Source organism: Heterodontus francisci, chromosome 14 (genome assembly GCF_036365525.1).
Source record: "Heterodontus francisci isolate sHetFra1 chromosome 14, sHetFra1.hap1, whole genome shotgun sequence".
NCBI lineage: Eukaryota > Metazoa > Chordata > Chondrichthyes > Heterodontiformes > Heterodontidae > Heterodontus > Heterodontus francisci.
Genome location: NC_090384.1, coordinates 52,023,739 through 52,044,143, shown reverse-complemented (window position 1 = coordinate 52,044,143; position 20,405 = coordinate 52,023,739). Strand labels below are relative to the sequence as shown.

General features: G+C 42.6%; 1 protein-coding gene across 1 annotated transcript in view; it reads left to right on the top strand.

The window, feature by feature from the left end:
* Positions 1-11,269: 11,269 nt before the first annotated feature.
* Positions 11,270-20,405, top strand: part of saxo4 (stabilizer of axonemal microtubules 4) — a 253,673-nt gene continuing 244,537 nt past the window's right edge. Inside the window, exon 1 of the mRNA XM_068046860.1 lies at positions 11,270-11,299. The gene's annotated coding sequence lies outside the window, so the exon portion shown is untranslated. The remainder of the gene's footprint in view (positions 11,300-20,405) is intronic.

The following is a 20,405-nucleotide window of genomic DNA, read 5'->3' as shown; positions in this document are numbered from 1 at the left end:
TTCCAACTGTCAGCCACTGGCTTCATGTAAATGAGGTGCCCTCCCACTGACCCTGTTAAATCTGGTGTTGCAGGCTGTGAAATATTGAGTCCAATAAACCAAAATCAAAATGATTTATATTGTTCATACACAGAGCGGATCACTCATGGAACAGACTTCCACCTACTGCAATAAATAAGGATTTTGGTTGAAGATTTTTAAAATTAAAACAGTCAGATTTCTAATTCAGCTTTAAGTAGGGCACAAAGGGCTTTGCACTAGGGAAAAAAGTTTGTGCAGATCCTCAATGAAAAAAACTGTACATAATAAGATAACTTGGATGGCCAAAATGTCCTTTCTCTATTACAATTTTCTCATTGTGACAGAAACCACACCTGCCAAATGGAAACATATTAACTTCAGCATATGGAACACTATTTGAATATTTACTGGACATTGAATATAACTCGTTTAAAAGGACCACAGAGCAGTGGCTGAAAACATGGCTGCACATTTACATTCTGTGGGACAGTTGCATAGAGAGACAATGGAAGTGCTCCCTGATTCAATTAGCCAGATGGGTTTTGTTAATAGTGATGATCAAAAGATCATTGAGAGTCATTAAGAGCCAGCACTCCACCCAGCCCACTGAGTGTGTCGAGTAAGCTTTGAAGAATCAACAACTCTCACAGATGATGCTGTGTCAAACAAAGAGCTGGTCACATGACTAACCCCCTGGCCAATCTGGGAATTGATTGAATTGTGCATCACAGAAAAGTTTTGAGACAAACTGCAATTTTGAAAACCAAAGAGAATCAAGGCCTCTCTCTCTGTCTCTCTCTCACGCAAAGTTCCAGGGATGCACAGAAGTAACTTAAGCGTCAAGACAGAAGACCCCTGCAGCCTTCCGGTACCAGCGAAACAAGTTTGAAAGTATGCACTGGGCCCCAACAAGAACTGCGAGACTTGACTTCAATCAAAGACTTCACAGCAAATTAAAAAACAGTAATTGAATTCCATCTACTACTTCAAACCTTCCCCCTTTAATTCTTTCTCCACCTCTGCATCCATTTGTGTGTGCGTTTATCACGTATGCATGCTAGTGTGGTTGTGTCATGTATTTTAACTGTTTTAACTGAGTTGAGTGTTAAGGTTAATAAACTTATACCTTTCTTGGTTAAACCTGAGAAAGCCTGTCTGATTGGTTGCTTTACAATTGCAATTAGAGAGCAGTGAGCAAGGACTCACTGAGGGGAAGCTAAAAACACTGTGTTTTTAAAAGTTTAACGCTGTTATGACCAAGTCAGAAAAGAGAACAGAGGGGAGCCCGAGAACCCTTCCTCACCTGGTCGTGACACTCATGAAGAGATAGGCAAAGTGAGAACAAGGGAGTGAATGGCAAGAGTGTAAGAGAGAATCAGCGAATAAAGAGAGAACTTGCATTTATATAACACCTATCATGACCTCAGGATGTTCTAGATTTCTTTACAGCTAATGAAGTGCTTTTCACTTGTAGTTACTATCATAGTGCAAAGGGGTTGGTTAGCTCAGTTGGCTAGAAAGCTAGTGTGTAATGCAAAAAATACTAACAGCATGGGTTCAATCCCTGTACTGGCTATGAAAATTCATGGAGGCCTGCCTCCTCACCTTGCCCCACACTTGAGGAGTGGTGATCCTCAAGCTATACATCACCAACTGTCTTTCTGTAATGGGAAGCGATGCCTATGGTCCTTTATTTTCACATAAGCAATGCTTTTCCACAAACTTCTGCTTCAGAATTGCTATGCCCCTAGCCAAGCTGTTCCAGTACAGCTACAACACTGGCATCTACCCTTCAATGTGAAAAATTGCCAGATACTTCATGTCCACAAGCAGCAGGACAAATTCAATCCAGCCAAATACTACCCCATCAATTTATTCCCAATAATCAGCAAAGTGATGGAAGGTGTTGTCAACAGTGCTATCAAGTGTCACTAACTCCCAATAACTGATGCTCAGTTTGAATTCCACCAATACCATTTGGCTCCAGATCTCATTACAGCCTTGGTCTAAAGATGGACAAAAGACTTGAATTCCCAAGGTAAGGTGAGAGTGACTGCCCTTGAGAACAAGGTAGCATTTGACTCGGTATAGCAACAAGGAGCCTTCGTAAAATTAAAGCCAATGTTAAACAGGGAAAGAACTCTCCACTGGCTGGAGTCTTACCTAGTGCAAAGGAAGATGGATGGAGGCCACTAATAGCCCCAGGACATCACTGTCTGAGTTCCTTAGAGCAGTGTCCTAAGCCCAACCTTCTTCAATGATCTTCTGTTACAACCAGGTGAGGAAGGGATCTCAGGCTCTTGCCCCTTTCCTAGTTTGGCCATAACAGGGTTTATCTTTTAAAACAGTGATTTTATCTTACCCCGTCAGTGAGCCCTTTGCGCACTGCACTCTATTTGTAATTGCAAATGAACCAGACAGGTTTTCTTAGGTTTAAACAACAAAGATGTAAGTTTATTAGCCTTATCACTTTAACTCAGTTCAAATTACTAAAATATGCAACAGAACCATGCTAGCATGCATACGAGAGAAACACACACACAAATAGTGACAGAGGGGAAGAAAGAACTGGAGGGGTGGGGGGGGGGATGCATTGAAGGGTAGGTGCCAGTGTTGTAGCTGTACTGGAACAGCTTGGCGAGGGGCATAGCAATTCTGAAGCAGAAGTCTGTGGAAAAGCATTGCTTATGTGGACATGTCTTCTTTCTTTCCTTGCATTACAACAGTTGCTTGCTCTAGTCATAGTTGAAGTAGAGTTCGTAATAGAGAGAATTCAGTTACTGGGTGGAAATGTCCTTGATAAAAGTTGAAGGCTTGGAGTTCTCACTGGGGCCTAGTGCACAATTTCCAACTTGTTTCTCTGGTACCAGAAGGCTGAAGAGATGCTCTGTCTTGAGGCTCAAGCTGCTGCTGTGGGTCCCTGGGACATTGCTGGAGAAAGAGAGACAGGGAGAGAGAGCTTCCTTCTCTTTGGTCTTCAAATTGCAGTCTGTTCCACAATTCAAACAGTCCCCAGATTGGCCAAGCAGGTAAGTGTTTGAAATAGCAACTTCTTAGAGGGTTGATGGACTTCAGAGTCTCCCAGACACTCAGTGTGGGGGGGGGGGGGCGGGTATGGGGGGGGGTGGGGTGTAGGTGGAGTGCTGGCTCTTACACAGACATGATGTGGGTCATCACTGTTGCCCAGACCAATCTTGTTAATTGAATCAGTGAGCACTTCCATTGTCTCTCTATTCAACTGTCTCTCAGAACACAAATGTGCTACCATGTTTTCAGCTGCTCAGTTCTGTTTTTGTTAAACAGGTTCTGTGCAATGTCCTGTAAAAAAAAATGCAAGTAGTGTCCCATATGACAAAATTAATATGTTTCCATTTGGCAGGTGTGATTTCTGTCACACCTTCCCTCCATCATAAAGTCATTATTATGGGATGATCACTGATGATTGCACAATGTTCAGTTCCATTTGCAACTCCAAAGTAGTCTGTGCCTATGCAAAGCAAGATCTGGACAACATTCAGCCTTGAGCTGATAAGTGGCAAGTAATATTCGTGTTACACAAGTGCCAGGTAATGGCCATATCCAACAAGAGAGAGTCTAATGATCCACTCTTGACCTTCAATGGGATTACTGTCGCTGAATCCCCCGATGTCAATATTCTGGGATTTACCATTGACCAGAAACTTAACTGGACAAACCACATAAATACTGTGGCTCTGAGAACAGGTCAGAGGCTGGGCACTCTGTGGCAAGTAGCTTGCTTCCTGGCTCCCCCAAGGACGAGTACAGCTCCAACAACATTCAAGAAGCTGGATATCATCAGGGTGGGGTGGAGCAGTTTGCTTGAATGGCACCCCATTCACAACCTTCAATATTCACCGCCAGTGCACCATGGCTACAGTGTGTACCATCTACAAGATGCACTGCAGCAACTCACCAAGGCTTCTTTGACAGCACCTTCCAAACCTGCAACCTCTACTGGCTAGAAGAACAATGGTAGCATGGGAATATCACCACTTACAAGTTCCTCTTCAAGTCACACACCATCCTGACTTGTAACTATATCACCATTTCTTCACTGTCACTGGGTCAAAAACCTGGAACTCCCTATCTAACAGCACTATGGGTGTACCTGTACCCTGCAGACTGCAGCCGTTAAAGTGTCTCACCAGCATTTTCTTAAGGGCAATTAGGGATAGGCAATAAATGTTGGCCTTCCCAGCAATGACTATATCCCATGAACGAATAAAAAAAAAACAAGTAAGCTTCCACAAACAGCAATAAGATAATGGCTAGATAACCTGAGGGATAGTTGAGGGATAAATATTGGCCAGGACACCAGAGAGAGCTCCCCTGCTTTTCATCAAATAGTGGCATGGAATCTTTCACACCCACCTGAGAGGGCAAATGGGATCTTGCTTTAATGTCTTATGCAAATAGCAGTACCTCTCTGAGTGCAGCACTCCCTCAGTACTGTACTAAAGTATCAGCTTAGATGACGTACTCAATTATCTGGAGTGGTATTTGAATGTGCAACCTTCAGACTCAAGAGACAAGAGTACTACCACTGAGCAAAGGTTGACCCACAAAAAAAATGAGAGATGTAGAAAAAATTCCTCAGTGCTTTCATCATCAATGATCTTGAGCACCAGCAGCTGCTGCCAGCAATAATAAAAGAGAGATTACTTGTAAAGCTTAATCTCCATTAATTATCACTGCCTGTTGGGTGCAGTGTTGTTCTGTTTTTAGTTAAAACAGATATTCTGAAAGTGTGGGAAGCACTGTAACAATCTCCCATTTTCTCCCCCACCTCCTAAGATATTGTCCTCATTCTATCCACCTTGGCAGAATAAAATGCTGATCAAACCCTGCTGGGGTCTGAACCCAAGACCTTCTGAAGATGAATGCAGAACTCCTTCAATAAAGTTACCTTAACTCCCTAAATCTGAATTAAAAACCACCCCATGTTCTTTACAGGTTAAAGAAAAAGTACCAGGCAGGAAATAATTTCAAGGTTATGCAGTGGAACCTCCATTATTGACCAAAATAGGCAGTCTTTGTGACAGTTGGTTTTGGCGTTTGAAGCTCAATTACCATTGTTTAGCTTGAGCAAGAAATTAGGGAAGGAAATGGAAATAAAGTCAATCGAGCAAATTTTCTGCCGGGAGCCAAATGTGATAGCTTTAGTCTTGCCTATGTTAAGCTACACTGTTTGGGATTTTCTTCTCCCTGCTGCTCTCACACGCGTTCAAGTCTTCAGAAGAAGGAATTTTCCTCCACGCAAGATCAGGTGGCAGGTTGTTATACCTTGCCCGCCTCAGAGCGAAGACCAAAGTACGGAAAGTCCTCATCAGGGAACTCCTCTTTGCTGACGATGCTGCATTAACATCTCACACTGATGAGTGTCTGCAGAGTCTCATGGACAGGATTGCGGCTGCCTGCAACGAATTTGGCCTAATCATCAGCCTCAAGAAAACGAACATCATGGGGCAGGACGTCAGAAATGCTCCATCCATCAATATCAGTGACCACGCTCTGGAAGTGGTTCAAGAATTCACCTACCTAGGCTCAACTATCACCAGTAACCTATCTCTCGATGCAGAAATCAACAAGCGCATGGGAAAGGCTTCTACTGCTATGTCCAGACTGGCCAAGAGAGTGTGAGTAAATAGCGCACTGACACAGAACACAAAAGTCCAAGTGTATCAAGCCTGTGTCCTCAGTACCTTGCTTTACGGCAGCGAGGCCTGGACAACGTATGTCAGCCAAGAACGACGTCTCAATTCATTCCATCTTCGCTGCCTCCGGAGAATCCTTGGCATCAGGTGGCAGGACCGTATCTCCAACACAGTAGTCCTCGAGGCGGCCAACATCCCCAGCTTATACACACTACTGAGTCAGCGGCGCTTGAGATGGCTTGGCCATGTGAGCCACATGGAAGATGGCAAGATCCCCAAGGACAAATTGTACAGCGAGTTCGCCACTGGTATCAGACCTAACGGCCGTCCATGTCTCCGCTTTAAAGACGTCTGCAAATGTGACATGAAGTCCTGTAACATTGATCACAAGTCGTGGGAGTCAGTTGCCAGCGATCGCCAGAGCTGGCGGGCAGCCATAAAGGTGGGGCTAAAGTGTGGTGAGTCGAAGAGACTTAGCAGTTGGCAGGAAAAAAGACAGATGCGCAAGGGGAGAACCAACTGTGTAACAGCCCCGACAAACAATTTTTTCTGCAGCACCCGTGGAAGAGTCTGTCACTCTAGTATTGGCCTTTATAGCCACTCCAGGCGCTGCTCCACAAACCACTGACCACCTCCAGGCGCTTACCCATTGTCTCCCGAGACAAGGAGTCCAAAGAAGAAGATGTTAAGCTAAAGGAAGGAGCAGTTCTGCACAAAGTGCTTTATTGTAAGGTATTTCTTTACCAGCGGCAACAAACATGATAGTAAACAAGTCCTGGTAGAGAAATGTTTTGTACAACAACATTTAGCGATGGTACTGCTCACAATGATTCAGCGAACATACCGTTTTTTTAGTAAAGGGTGGAGAAAAAAGCAATATGTCGATTTATTTGATGGAAAGAATTTGAGAGATGTGCAGAGGGTAGCACAATAAATGTGAAATGTGGTTTTGATTTTTCTTTGTAATGTACAATGGAGTTATGATGGACCCACACTAGTTGCAAACAATTTACTTCTTCTGGTGTCCATTGAGAGTGCCTTTTACTGCATGTTATGCTGTTAGCTGAGAGTCAGTTTAAGGAAACAACCTTTTGTGTAGATGTAAATGGCAGGATAGATAGATTACAGGGCAATTCAGTAAAAACACTTCCCATAAAACTTTCAACACACATAAAAATAAAGGTTAAAACTATAAAACTGATACATCTGACTATATTTCACATTGATGTACGTACCCTATGATAAATGTTATTTTTAGGCCTGAGCCCATGTAATCACAGTGTAAAAGATAGATTTAGAAATTCAGACCTCAAGTGCAGAGCTTTGCTATCAATTGAAATGAAAGCTGTGTGGTTTCTGTAGCTGGTGGCCAATATCCAATTTCCATTTTACACCCAGGTGACAAGCTGAAAATCTATCCCATTGTCTGTAAAAAAAACTGTTCAGAAGAATTATTATATAAATGAAGCTGAATTTCAAGAAGTATTGAAGAGTGAGACAAAGACAGAGGCAGAGATAGAGACAGAGGCAGGGAGGGGAGACAGATGGATAGAGACAGAGAAAGAGATATCTCCATCCAAGATATCTGCCCCCATTTGGCACTTTGCATACTTATTGTCAGCTTTAAAAATGATAAGAGATAAAAAGTTAAATATTTAGGCAAAGAAATACTTCTATAATAAGAATCTTATCTTTTTGCTCACTTCCTGGCAAATGTTCCTATTGTAAATTCCTACTTCATTTATAATATTTGTCACACTGTAACCATAGTCTCTCTCCTGTAGAAGCACTGCAGCACCCCCATCTTTGGTATGTATATGTACTTACAGCATTACAAATTTACATAGGCAAGAATTTTATAATGGAAGGCTCAGCATAAGGGTACAATGCATGACTTTTGAATGGGAACTAAATTATATCTGTGCAACTTGGTCTAATCATCCATGCTCTCTAATCCTACTGCACCTGACACCACAAATATAAAGGACACTCATTTATAGTTTTCACAGAATAATGTACAAAGATGTAGAACTCAATTACCAAAAAATTCAATAACCTATTTCATAAAAATAGAATTTGCCTCTAAATCAATACCTTTGATGTTTTGCCCTTGCAAAATAAACAACCCATTGTTATAAAATAGCAAGCTCTATATCACTAAGAGTAGCACCATAGGAGATCCACGAGTATAAATATAAAAACAAATCTTACTTCATGCATACTGTAATTGGAATACCTGTCAGGGACTGGTAGTTAACCAGCTGTATAATAGTTCGTCTGGCAGGGCGAAAGCCCATCAATTCTGAGCAAGTCACTTTTGAGGCCGGTAAACGGTACAAGTGGGGAGATGGTGGCGTAGTGATAATGTCACTGGACTAGTAACCAGAGGCTCAGGCTCTGGGGACATGGGTTCCAATTCCACCACGGCAGATAGTGAATTTGAATTCAATTAATAAATCTGGAATTGAAAAACTAGTCTAATGGTGACCATGAAACCATTGTCGATTGTTGTGAAAATCCATCTGGTTCACTAATATCCTTTCAGGAAGGAAATTTGGTGTCCTTACCTGGTCTGGCCTACATGTGACTCCAGACCCACAACAATGTGGTTGACTCTTAAAATGCTGCCTGAAATGGCCTAGCAAGCCACTCAGTTTCTCAAGGGCAAATAGGGATGGGCAATAAATGCTGGTCTAGCCAGTGATGCCCACATCTCACGAACAAATAAAAAAAGCTTGAAATTTTGAGACATCTGTACTGGACAACCAAATTTTGGTTTTCAGTTGATGTATTGGGGGGAAAAAGTGCTTTGTACAGTGCTAGTTCCACTTTGTACATGCACTAACAGGCCATTTTATCCCTCTGCTCAGTATTTGTTATTGTAAAAGAATCCCTTTTTGGGTTTTGGCTCAACAAAAGGTGTCAACTTTATAATCCAAATGCAGTGAACACCCCACATTGGTCCTTGATGTGCATCCTTTATAAAAAAAAACTACACAATTAGATTTTTAAAAATGCTACAAATATAAAGCTTAACAACTTAATATCTGAAAAGAGAAGTTAGGTTAACATTTTGGGTGAAGATCAAACTGAATTCCTACAAAATTCTGACCCAAATTAATGGTCTTTTCTGTCTTCATAACAACACAAGAGCTGCCACTGCACTTCACTCATTTTAAAATTGGTAGGAGTCATTTCAACATATGATTAAGCACTGTATAAATGCAAATTTGTGGTTATCCTTCAGATGCTAATGGGCCTGTTATATATTCTCAGTTATTTCTCTTTTATTCCTAATATATTCAGCAGTGGCATGTTTTCCTTCCAACTCAATCTTGAAATCAATCTCAAGTATCCACTGTATACACAATCATTTCAAAATTTAAATTTGTTCAAAATCATACCAGACACTGTCCCAGCGCAGACTGCTAATGATCTGAACAACATATTCTGGAAGTGAGTGCCTTCAAAGGATGTAACAATTGCATGAAAAGGAGTGGGGAGGGGGGGGGGGGGGGGGGGGGGGTGGCGGTGGAGGTTCCTTAACACTCAAATATTTTAAATAAATATAGAATTGTATGAAATCATAGAATGGTTACAGCACAGAAGAAGGCAATTGGGCCCATAGGCCAGAACTTTAGGCCACCCCAGCGAGCTGGATGGTGGCCGGGTGGTGGCGTAAAATTGAGCGGGACGCTCTGGGAGGCCTTCCTGGCACGCTCCTGCCTGCGCCCCACTTTATGTGGGCCGCAGGGCAGCGAGAAATGGGCCGCCCACCCCAGGCCAATCAAAGCCCTTAATTGGCCACTTAACACCCATTTAAGGGCATTTGCCCACCTCCACGGGTATTTTACCCATGGCAAGCGGGCATCCGGTAAACGTGAAAGGCTGCCCAGTGATACCTGGCGGCCTCTCAGCGCACCAGGAGAGCCCTGACAATCAGCACAAGTTGCCCAATTGAGGGCCACCCCCACTTTCCCAACCACCCCCAGGACCTGAGACACTCCCCCTTCCCCACAAATGACCATCCTTGCCTCACTGGACCGTGACCGATTAGCCTGGTGAAGCAACCTTTACTTACTTTCAGTCCTGGCTCCATGTCCTCGACTAGGATGCAGTCCCAGCAGTGGCCACTTCTTCTGGTGGCACTGCTGGGACTAAGAGCTGCTGGCCCGATGATTGGCCGGCAGCTCAATGAGGCGGGACTTCCTTCCTCAAGCAGATGGAAGTCCCGCCTCTGAACAATTAAAGCCCGGACCCGTAAAATGTGGGTCGGATCCCTGGGCTGGGCAGAAGCCGGTTCGCCACCGACTTTTACGTCGTTGGCCAGCTCCCGTCCGCCAGCATAAAATCCAGCCCATAGTGTCTGTACCGGCTCTGTCTGAGAGCAACTCAACCAGTCCCACTCTCCTGCCTTTTCCGTGTAGCTCTGCAAATCTTTTCAGATAATTATTCAATTTCCTTCTGAAAGCCACGATTGAATCTGCCCCCACAATACTCTCAGGCAGTACATTCCAGATCCTAACCGCTCGCTGAATAAAAAGGTTTTTCCTCATGTCGCCTTTGGTTCTTTTGCCAATCACCTTAAATCAGTGTTCTCTGGTTCTTGACCCTTACACCAAGTGGAACAGTTTCTCCCTATCTACTCTGTCCAGACCCTTCATGATTTTAAACACCTCTATCAAATCTCCTCTCAACCTTCTCTTGTCTAAGGAGAACAACTCCAGTTTCTCCGATCTATCCTCATAACAGAAGTCCCCATCCCCAGAACCATTCTTGTAAATCTTTTCTGCATCCTCTCCAGTGCCTTCAGGTCCTTCCTAAAGTGTAGTGCCCAGAACTGGATATAATACTCCAGTTGAGGCTGAACCAATGTTTTATAAAGGTTCACCATAACTTCAATTCTTTTGTACTCTTCGCCTCTATTTGTAAAGCCCAGGATCCTGTATGCCTTATTAGCCACTTTCTCAACCTGCCCTGCCACCTTCAACTATTTGTGCACATATACCCCTAGGTGCCTCTGTTTCTGCAGCCCCTTTAGAATTGTATCCTTCATTTTATATTGTTTGTCCTCATTCTTCCAACCAAAATGTATCACTTCATGTTTCTGTGCATTCAATTTCATCTGCCAATTATCTGCCCATTCCATCAGCCTATGTCCTCTTGAAGCCTATCACTATCCTCCTCACAATTCATAATATTTGCAAGTTTTGTACCTTCTTTGTGGTTTGTGTTCTGCACACCCAAATCTAGGTAATTAATATGAAAAAAATCAAGGGCAGACTTAAATGTTCAACGTTACTACTGAATATAATCCTTCACGCTCAGTACACAGGCATCCCTCTGCAGTCAATGCTACAGTCGTTCAGAGAGGGCCTTCTTATTGAATTATACATTGGAATGAACAGCCGAGGAAACTTTGAAAGGTGCCCGCCTCTCCCTCTGGATCAGATAGGAAGTTTGTTTCATTATATTGTGTGCTACTTTTTAGCACGTTACTTCTGTCTCTATTGCCGAGGTAACGGTTGCTAGGTTACAAATAAATACCGCGTCTCTGTTCGGGCAGAGAGGGAGTGAGAAAGAGAAGGAACAGGCAGCAGCAGGTAAGAGAAGAGTAGCTGGGCTGGCTGAGTGAGGGCAGGGCTTGGGGGGAATTTCAAAAGTTTTAATAATTCTCTGTTAACTCCGAGTTCCTCTGATCTGAGTTTTTATTTTGTGTCATGGTCAAAATAACTCATAACCTTAGAAGTTAATGTCATTCCGTAAACCTTCCAAAGTTTGTTTCACAGCTTAGGCATCAATGTTGCAAAACTTGATAATTTGGGTCAAGCCCCCAACTTCGAGCATTCGATCGTGGAAATTCACCTGATTGAATGTGCTAGGTTCCTGTCCGCAGTGTATTGATGCGGGAGTTAGCACTTGGATAAAAAATAGTGCGCACAGGAATCTGGTACAAGGGCATTAAGTGTTCATATGTGAACTTCTCAAATCGGAAATTCCACCTGAAGTAGTGTTTGCAAATGTAACTTAACGACATACTACTCCATCACAAACACCTCATCAGTTCATTCATTTTTTTACTGAACGTAGAATCAATGGTGTGCAAAGTGTATTTTGGCGACAGTCAATATACTGTAAATGAATTAATTCTGTGTGAAAGATATGTCATCTTCCTGCACCATCTCATCATCCCTTAACTGCCCTGTGTGATTCCACTTTAACCTACCTAAATGAAGTTAGTACATCTCCATTGCCTTTGCTTCCTATTCTTAACAATTATCTGCGAAGTACCCGAGGTTCTATCCTTGGCCCCTCCTCATTTGCAACATTATGCAACCCATCCCTATGTTTGACTTTATGAACAACTCTCTGATGTCAAATGGCCTGTTGTGGATAATCCGGAACTTCCACCAAATAAGATTGGGAAGGTCAAAGACATCTAATTTGATCCCTACCAGAACCTCCATACCCTAGCCCCTTCCTCCATCTCCCTTCCTGGCTACTTGCTCAGTCCTGCACCATATTTTATTTTTGTAATGAAGTGATAAACTGGCCAATGGACTATCAATGAATTATATTTTTTCCAACATTAGTTTAATTCTAGTACCAAGTTTCAGGGATCTTCAGCATCCAACAACAGTGATGTTATCATTCAGGCTAAAGCAGCTAATCACATTGAAGAATTCTCATAGACAGCAAACCAGGTAATAAAATGAAATGATGTAATAAAATAAAAACAAAATACTGCTGATGCTGGAAATCTGAAATAAAAGCAGTAAGTGCTGGAAATACCCAGCAGGTCAGGCAGCATCTGTGGAGAGAAAAGCACAGTTAATGTTTCAGATTTGTGACCTTTCATCAGAACTGGCAAAGGTAAGAAAAGTATTCGGTTTTAAGTAAGTGAAGTGGGGTGGGGGTGGTGGTGGGGAAGAGAACAAAAGGGAAGGTGTGTGATAGGGTTGAGGACAGGAGAGATTAAATAACAAAGATGTCATTGGACAAAGGCAAAGGGCATGTTAATGATTGTGGTGAGCGACAAAGCATTAGTCCAGAGAGAGTGTTTGTTAATGGCAGAATATTGAACAGCTCTGTCCTAAAGCACAGCATGAAAAACAGGCACATGGTTAAAAAATAAAACAAAATAATTTTAAAAAATTAAAAAAGGCCAGTCATGCTTTGAAATTGTTGAACTCAATGTTTAGTCTACAAGGCTTTGGAATGCCTAATCAAAAGATGAGATGCTGCTTCTCGAGCTTGCGCTGATGTTCACTGGAACACGGTAGCAGGCCAAGGACAGAAATGTGGGCATGAAAGCAGGGTGGTGGGTTGAAATGGCAAGCAAATATAATAAAGTGCAATGATTATCATTCACTTTTTATAAATTTTACAGAAAACAAAATAAAGATTGAGGCATACTCAGGAATAAGGTAGAAACTGAAATATCATAAACAAACTTAATTTTTTTATTATATTATCACAATGTAGAAATTTGACATTCCACAAATATGAAGTTAGTTTATTCAGAGCCACAGGGGTTGTTCAGCAGTAGTTATGGCTTAGTACACTGTTAAAAATCCAGTTACACCTCATTCAACAAGTTTTACTTTTGGGGATTTTTTTGAACAGTGATATTATTGCATAAAAGGGGAATTTCATGTCAGTTAAAGCAATTTCTAAAGATTGCCGTCTGCAGGATCTTGACCAGCGCATCCTGTGGAAGAGCAGGGAATTACTGGCAGCAACATCTGGATTTCTGCATTTAACTGCACATATGCAGATGCCAGAAGTTGTCCTTAGTTTCCCAGTTGTAATGACAGCAAACATTGACAGTTTTGCTGTCATTACAACCACAAAATCTGGGTCATCATCTTTGGGCTGAGTTTTAAACATTACTCAATCCTGTATAAAGAATATCTGCTAGTTCAAGGGGGGATGTTGCACTTCTGTTTATGTAATTGCCTATAAACAAAACTCAGATACATGAATTTTGAAAGGAACTTGAAGAGAGGCAAGAGTGGAATTTCAGTGCTCAAGGGAATGGAGATGCTGCTTTTTGCCTCTAATACTTTTGGTGTTTCATGTAAGCTTGAGGCAGTAAGTATTTAAAATTTTATTCAGTGCTTCAGTGCTCAGTGCAAATTAGTGTGTAAAAAAATCTTACAACAGACTAAAAAGAAGATATAAGTAATTTAGACTAAGATATGACAGAGTAGGTTGTGTGCCTGGACTGCAGTATGTGAAATTTGCAGACAGCAAGACTGTCCCACATGAACACATCTTCAGTAGATGTCTCCATGTCAGATCTCTCCAGCCAAGAGTCATTGAGCTGGAGTCGACTTGAAGGCACTTTGTCTCACCTCACAGAGAAGTTCAGGATTAGAATGGGGTTGGTGTGGCCGATAGTGTACAGAGTCCAGGAACCCAGCTGAAATAGAGACAAAGATCCATGGAAACTGTTACTATCCAACAGGTACAATGTACTTGCTACCTGTGAGGATAGGATGAAGACTGTTGGAAGGACAGTCAGAATGCATACCATTGCACCTTGTAGCAGGAAGCTGTCCAAAGGGGGGTGGGGTGTTGGGGGGAGGGATGGGGAGAATGTGGAGGGGAAGCGTAATGTGGTAGTTCTAGGGAATTCAATAATTAGGGGGACAAATAGCATTCTTTCCAAGCAGGATCAAGAGTCCATACGATATGTTGCCTATGATATGGTGCTAGAGTGAGGGACATCTTGAACTGGTTTGAAAAGATATTGGAGAGGAAGGGAGAGGATCCAGGCATGGTTCATGTTGGGATCAACAATATGAGAAAGTATGGGCAAGAGGTCCTGTTTGTAATGTATCAGGAACTAGGAGCTAAATTGGAGAACAGGATCTCAAGGGTTATATCTCTGGATTGTTATCTGAGCCATGTGAAATTGACATACGGATATGCAGATTAAGGAGGTGAATACCTGACTGAAGGAGTAGTGTAGGAATGTGGGTTTCATTTCATGGGACACGAGCATCATTACTGGGACAGGAAGGAACTGTACCATTGAGATAGGCTGCACCTGAACCGGACTGGGACCAGGGTCCTAGAAGAAAAGATAAATGGCGTGGGCACAAGGATTTTAAATTAGCTAATGGGGGAGTTGGGTCTTAAGTGAAAAAGGTGGTATAAATAAAAGTTCTAAAACAAATAAAAGGGAGGCGAGTAGAGCAACAGTCAGAAATTGTGCTTTGGGCACTGCAGCTAAAGAGAAAACTAAAAGATGTAAAGTGATTATACCAAGAGAGAGAAATAAGAAATATGTGAGTAAAACATTAGAGGAGAAGTACGGATTAGGGTGTGTGGTCTAATTAAGCATTCTTTATACAAATACATAGAGTTTAAGGAATAAACTGAATGCATTGCAGGCACAAATTCAACAGAGGTTATGACATGGTAGCCATTACGGAGACATGGCTGCAAGACAGTCATGAGTGGGATCTAAATATACCAGGTTGTAATGTCCACAGAAAGATATGGAAAATGATAGAGAGGGAGGATTAGTTTTTTTGATTCAAGACAAAATCACTTCAATGATCACATTGTTACAGAATTGTTACGGCACAGTAGGAGACCATTTGGACCGTATTGTCCGAAAGATGAGAGGATTTAATGAGAGGTAAGTAGGCAATGGAAACTTTATGGGTAGAATTAAGAAATAGAAAATGATTTAAGACTGTAATGGGAGTTATGTATAGGCCCCTGGTAGCAGCTTTAAAGTGGTTGATTGTATAACTGCAGAGATTAGCCAACCACATAGCAGAGGGAATGTGGTTTAAAATGGGGGTTTTAACTTCCAGATAGATTGGGATAAGCAGACTAGCCCATGTGTAAGGTTTGATAAGATAGGGGTGTTTTATACTCCCTTCCAAGGTGGGAACAGACTTGGCAGCACAAAGCTTGCTATGTGTCAACTTTATTGAGATAAAGGTAAGGACAAGTTTGTTAAGTTTTCAGATAAACCAGTCACAAACTCAAGCAGTAATCAATAGTCTAACACAGATACTACCCGTATTAGAGACCGGATGACAGAGCGCACAACTCTTTCTCTTGCAGCTTTTGATCTTCAAGTTTTTCGGTTGATCTCTCTCTCTCTTGTGTCTTGTTGTTGTTCAAGATTCTCTGCTGCACAGTATCAAAGGCAGGACTTCTTTTATCCTGGCAGCTTTCCAGTTAACTCTTTCCTCTCCCAATCAGTGATTAGTCTTGTATTAAAGGATGCCTTTGTTAACTAACCAAGGATCATTTTGTGATGGTTGCTAACCTTTCGGATTTGCACAAGTAATACCCCTTTGTGTGGGGTGTCGGTTAGCTCAGTTGGCTGGGCGGCTAGAGTATGAAATAAAAAGATGCCAACAGTGCAGCTTCAATTCCCATACCGGCTGTGGTAGTTCATAGAGGCTTGCCTTTCCCCATGCTTGAGGAGTGGTGACTCTCAAGTTATACATCACTAACTGTCTCTCTCTCATGGGGGGGAGAGATGCTTGTGGTCCTTTGGGACTATGCCTTTCTCACTATGAGACAAATCTATGCAGAAGCTGTTTTCACTATCTGCTCTCAAGGTCTCACCCTTTTGCTGCAAGTATGCATTTTAAAACTTCACATAATCTCGCAGAATCCCTCTGCTTTGACATCTTGTGCATATTGTGCCCTATTTCCTAAGTTTTTCCACTTTAAAGGAAACTTTATGGAGGGTAACCAGGGAAAGGGTTGGCCCACTCAAGGACAGAGATGGGAATCTATGCGTGGAGCCAGCGGAAATGGGTGAGGTGCTAAATGAATACTTTGCATCCGTATTCACCAAGGAGAAGGACTTGGTGGATGATGAGCCTAGGGAAGGGAGTGCAGATAGTCTCAGTCATCTCATTATCAAAAAGGAGGAGGTGTTGGGTGTCTTGCAAAGCATTAAGGTAGATAAGTCCCCAGGGCCTGATGGGATCTACCCTAGAATACTGAGGGAGGCAAGGGAAGAAATTGCTGGGGCCTTGACAGAAATCTTTGCATCCTCATTGGCTACAGGTGAGGTCCCAGAGGACTGGAGAATAGCCAATGTTGTTCCTTTGTTTAAGAAGGGTGGTAAGGATAATCCAGGAAATTATAGGCCGGTGAGCCTTACGTCAGTGGTAGGGAAACTATTAGAGAGGATTCTTCGGGACAGGATTTACTCCCATTTGGAAACAAACGAACTTATTAGCGAGAGACAGCATGGTTTTGTGAAGGGGAGGTCGTGTCTTACTAATTTGATTGAGTTTTTTGAGGAACTGACAAAGATGATTGATGAAGGAAGGGCAGTGGATGTTATCTATATGACTTCAGTAAAGCCTTTGACAAGGTCCCTCATGGCAGACTGGTGCAAAAGGTGAAGTCACACGGGATCAGAGGTGAGCTGGCAAGATGGATACAGAACTGGCTCAGTCACAGAAGACAGAGGGTAACAGTGGATGGGTGTTTTTCTGAATGGAGGGATGTGACTAGTGGTGTTCCGCAGGGATCAGTGCTGGGACCTTTGCTGTTTGTAGTATATATAAATGATTTGGAGGAAAATGTAGCTGGTCTGATTAGTAAGTTTGTGGACGACACAAAGGTTGGTGGAGTTGCGGATAATGATGAGGATTGTCAGAGGATACAGCAGGATATAGATCGGTTGGAGACTTAGGCGGAGAAATGGCAGATGGAGTTTAATCCGGACAAATGTGAGGTAATGCATTTTGGAAGGTCTAATGCAGGTGGGAGATATACAGTAAATGGCAGAACCCTTGGGAGTATTGACAGGCAGAGAGATCTGGGCGTACAGGTCCACAGGTCACTGAAAGTGGCAACGCAGGTGGATAAGGTAGTCAAGAAGGCATACGGCATGCTTGCCTTCATCAGTTGGGGCATAGAGTATAAAAATTGGCAAGTCATGTTGCAGCTGTACAGAACCTTAGTTAGGCCACACTTAAAATATTGCGTGCAATTCTGGTCGCCACACTACCAGAAGGACGTGGAGGCTTTGGAGAGGGTACAGAGGAGGTTTACCAGGATGTTGCCTGGTCTGGAGGGCATTAGCTATGAGGAGAGGTTGGAAAAACTCGGATTGTTTTCACTGGAACGACAGAGGTGGAGGGGTGACATGATAGAGGTTTACAAAGTTATGAGCGGCATGGACAGAGTGGATAGTCAGAAGCTTTTTCCCAGGGTGGACGAGTCAGTTACTAGGGGACATAGGTTTAAGGTGAGAGGGGCAAAGTTTAGAGGGGATGTGCGAGGCAAGTGTTTTACACAGAGGGTGGTGAGTGCCTGGAACTTGCTGCTAGGGGAGGTGGTGGAAGCAGATACGATAGCGACATTTAAGAGACATCATGACAAATATATGAATAGGAACGGGATAGAGGGATATGGGCCCTGGAAGTGCAGAAGGTGTTAGTTTCGGCAGGCATCAAGATCGGCGCAGGCTTGGAGGGCCGAATGGCCTGTTCCTGTGCTGTACTGTTCTTTGTTCTTTGTTTACCATACTACAAAGAAGGGTTCTAATAAAGCTAATTGTTAGTTTATGATAATAACTTAGTTGTTAGTTTATAATAGTTGGATCTTAACAATTAGTATGCTGGTTAGTAACCTTTAGTAACCTAATAATCTTACACATGTCAGAAAGGTAGTGAATTTCTTGAGAGTGTGTTCAAGGTAGTTTTCTGCTACAGTTTGTCCTAGATCCAACAAGGGGACACGTCATGAAGGATTTATTAAGGAGCCAAATTTAGATAACAGCCTAATAGTCTGAGCACATTTATCTAATAGTGATCAGAATATAATTGAGTGCAATGTAATGTTTGATAGGGTAGAAATCAAAATAGCTACTATGATTTTAAATTTAGGTATGGCTGACTTCAATGCAGTGAGACTGAAACTGCCCACAGTAAACTGGGCAAATCCGTTATGGGGTAAAATGACAGAAGATCAGTGGGAGGTGTTCAAAAAGGAATTTTATGTAATACAGACCCAGTCTATACCTCTAAGTGGCAACAGCTCTACCTGCCAAAAAAACCTCCGCATTAGATTACTGAAGAGGTAAGTGATAATATAAAACTAAAAGTAAAACCATAAAAAAATGCAAAAACTAGCATAGATTCTGGTAACTGGGAGAGATAGAAAAAACAAAAAAAGGTGACAAAACAGATAGTAAGAGCTACAGAAAGAGAATATGAAAAGAAATGTACATGGAATCAAAATCAATACAATTTTATTTGCAATTATATTAGGAAAAAGGTGGATTAGGAACAATGTGGGCCCCTGAAATCTGCTAATGGTTATATTGTAAGTGAAAATAATGAAAGGGTGGACATGTTGAATAATTAATACAAAAGCAAAATACTGTGGATGTTGGAAATCTGAAATCAAAACAGAAAATGCTGGAAGTATGCAGCAGTTCAGGCAGCCTCTGTGGAGAGAGAAAGATCATGATAAAAGGTCATTGACTTGAAACGTTAACTCTGTTTCTATCTCCACAGAGGCTGCCTGACATGCTGAATATTTCCAGCATTTTTCGTTGTTATATTGAGTAACCATGGGCTGGATTTGACTGGCACCCGATGTTGTGGGTCATGGCGGTGGGGGGGTGCGGGGGTTGCAGAAAATGCCTCCGGGAGTGGCCCGCCATGGGTCTCGATGCCGGGTAGGCCTGGTCCCATATTGCTGGTGGCAGTGAGGCCTCATGGTGGCCCCTTCCCGCTGCTCAGTGACAGGGCCAAAATTTGAATATTTAAATGTATGAAAATGATTGAATTAAATACTTACCTGCTCCCACCATCCGTTCCGTTGCCATATTGGTGGCGGCGGCCAGCACTCCCCCGCCGTCAGATATCCATTCAGAGATCTGATGCGGGTCACTGGTGGGGAGCGGGAGTATGGAAATTATTTCAGTGCGGGGGATGAGGGGGAAAGGGGAAAAGAATTCCGATTGGTGGAGCGGATGGTGGGAAGGCGCTGAAGGTAAAAGATGCTGAACGTTGGAGGGGGAAAGGTCAGGTACTCAAGGTAAGTATTTTGGGGGGTCAGAGGGCAAGGAATGAAGTAAATGGATATTAGGGGGGTATGGAAGAGGAGATGAAAACATTTCTTTCATTGTTGAAATAAATTTTAACGTGCCTATTCCTGTAAATACTGAAATTCAATGTTAGGGCTAGAAGCCCTTTAAAAATGGCGCCAGTGCCTGTGCATTGGCGCAGGACACCATTGCCAGGAATCGCCCGCCCCCCACACGTCATCGAGGAGGGCAGTCCACTCCGGCCATGTAAATGAGCTGCCGTGTATAAAATTGCGGTGGCTTTGCGGAGTAAAGCCTGCACATGAAAGGTGCCATCTTTTACGGCCGCCGCCGATTACAGCAGTGGCAAAATATAATCCAGGCCTACATTGTGGTAGTATTTACAGTAAAGGGAGAAGTCAGCATGCCAGCCCTCTCAAGAAAACCTGAATCAGGGAAGGGGCTCACCAAAATTAACATATGCAAAATAACAGTAATGGAGAAAGTAATGGCACTAAAAAGTGACAAATTGCCAGGACCAAATGGTTTCCATTTCAGGGTTTTAAAAGAAATAGGTGTGAACATTGCAGACGCCCGAACTAAAATCTTCCAAATTTCTCTCAATTCAGGAACTGTTCATTTAATTTGGAAAATTGTGCATGTCACTCCACTAT